Genomic DNA, 2,803 nt, shown 5'->3' with positions numbered 1-2,803 from the left:
GGTGAAAATCTTTTATATCTGCACTGGCGCAACATGTATTTTTCTGAAAGTTTTGAATATTTAGAATTAATAGAAGATATATAAATTTCAGAATCTTATAACTTATGAAATAAAAGAAAAATAAAATACTCCCCCGTGTGCATGCACAGGGCCTGAAACTTATACCTATTATGCTGATACCCTGCTGTGCACTCCCTTTGCATGTGGCTGTAGCTGTGGCCCTCAGATTCTATCTTAGCACCTGTGGATGTGGTTGTGCCTGCGGCGCTAGTGCTGCCTGGCCTGACCCTTGTGGTCCACAATCTTTTGTTTCTTTTTTCCTTTCTTCCTTTTTTTAAAGTAATTTTTTAGTTAGCATGTTCAGGCTATATTCACTGTCATAATCATGATAAATTCATAAAATGAGAAATTTTATATTATATGTTAAATGATGCATGGGATGGAATTTATTCATCATATATCAAGAAATATGTATACTAGTTCCATCTTGTAAACAACATATAACCTTCAAAGTGATAAAATGCGTGCATGAATTTGAATGTGTCTGTGAAAAAATTGTTTAAAATGACAAACTTGAATTTTAATGGGCAGGGACAAAAAATGACTGTACAATCTTAATGTGGGATTACTCCACTCCAAGCTCTTCTCCGGCATCCAGGTGGCCATTTTTGTCCATTTTTGTTGCTGGAAATGGGTTGTTAGTGACACAGAAGACATAGGGGCTGAAATGGATGATATTGTACCTGGCTATTTGGTCCTTTCTCTAGAGAGTATAATGACTACAATTAAATCACAGTCATGCACCCTAATGAATTATGATGATCCTCAGCACCTTCAGCCATGACTTCCAGCTGGAAGATTTCTATCTGTCCACATCAGCATCTGTCATCGCTGACTTGTCACCTAAAAGAAAGAGAAAGATACAATAAGAGGTGAGGATGGATTTTGACCTTTGGATCTTTGTTTTACATTTATTTTACTTACATTTGGCGCATCTTACATTTCAGCATAAATCCCATATTTCAAGATATTAAAGATACAAAAAATGTATAATATTATAAAAAAATCACACCCAAATTGAGTTTTAGAAAACAACTTTATCACATGTGCACACATGTGATAACTTGCAAAATTAACATGATTATTTAATGAATTTTACATTATATTTATGTGTTTTAATGACTATATTTGCATGTTATCATATTAAAATAAAGATAAATCACTTACACTTTCATTTTACTATTATTTCTGATTTCTTATCATTTTTTACATGGAATTTAACCTCATTTCAGTGAACAAATATTTTTTGCAGGGCCTTAAATATTTGTCTAGAGGTTGGTAAGGGCTATTCAATTTTTTCTGGATTTTTTCCATATTTTTATATAATTTTTCGACCTCTATATAGCCAAGAAATTATTTTTATATATTTAAATAATACATATTTAATTTATTGGGCATTTTATAATGTATTTATATATATACTAAAGGGCATCCACATCATTCGCCCGAAATGATTAGATGCTTAGATGATTATTATCAAATAATAAGGAGAGAGAGAGAGAAAGAAAAATTGATTGAAAGCCACCTACATGCACGTGCGTTAAGCATCGTGCATGCGACGTCGAGTTGCCGCGTGCATTTAATGCACGCGGCAACCGACAAGCACGTGCAAACATTTTTTTAATTATTATGCATGTATGCGGCGTCGATTCGCCGCGTGCATTAAAAGGCACGTGGAAATCAATGCCACATTTTTTTTAATAGAAAACTGCGCCGGTAAGCTTACCTCCATATTTTATTATTATTTTTTTTAGAGAGACGCGGTCAAACATTGCAGCTGACGAAAAAGAAAATATGTATATAATTTTTTTATTTTTTAGACAAGGTGACGTAGCATCCTTTTAACCACTCAAAAGGGAGAATATTTAACAATGATTGCGCGCAGATGACACGGACAATCACATGTCAGAATGTGATCGGAAAAGGCGGAAAACAAGAAAATAATGCGGCAACCAATCAGAACACGCCACTTCCAAGCTTCTTTGAGGAGAGATAAACTAATCCAATGGTTGAGATTAGGCGCCAGTAAAATGACGATGTCTTGAGATCTAACCGTCAGATTGGGCTGAAATTTTGAGGGTAGGTTTGTCTTTTCTCCCTCTATAATCCAGACGGTCTGGAAATGGGCGAAAAGCACTTTTTGGAGACTCTCCCCTAGCATTTGGCTAGAAAGGACACAGGAGGGGCTCTTGAAGTCGGCAGATCTTGCTTCTACACTCAAAATTTTAAGTCTCTGATTTGTATTTCAATCATCTTCTAGAACTATTCTAAAACGCCAAGGTATAGGCAAAATGTACATGCCCTAGAAGTTTGTTTTGAATGAAATTAGCACTTCATTTTGATTCCGATTCAAGATCTGATTTTTTATCCTTAATTATAAATTAATTTAGAACATTTCTGCATCGTTAGATTTTTAATTTAGGGTCGGATTTCATCTTTTCCCCAAATTCTTCACTTTCTCTCTCTAGGTTAATTTTTCTAGTTTCTCTCTCTAGATTTCCATTTTTATTGTTTAGGAATTTAATTCAATATATAAAAGACATAAAAATAAAATTTTATTTTAAAATTCATCCATCTTGAAGTCCAATTTAAAAATCTCTTTCTTGATTATTTAATTCCCAATTTTAATTCATAAAAATTGTTTTTAAAATTTTATAATAATTGGGAAATTAATAATCTGAATTAATCTGATCTTAAAACTTAAAATATTCCTATCTTGAGTTTTTTGGCCGAAATATTTAAA

This window comes from Wolffia australiana, chromosome 7 (genome assembly GCF_029677425.1).
Source record: "Wolffia australiana isolate 7733 chromosome 7, ASM2967742v1".
Classification (NCBI taxonomy): domain Eukaryota; kingdom Viridiplantae; phylum Streptophyta; class Magnoliopsida; order Alismatales; family Araceae; genus Wolffia; species Wolffia australiana.
This window is presented reverse-complemented; position numbering follows the sequence as displayed.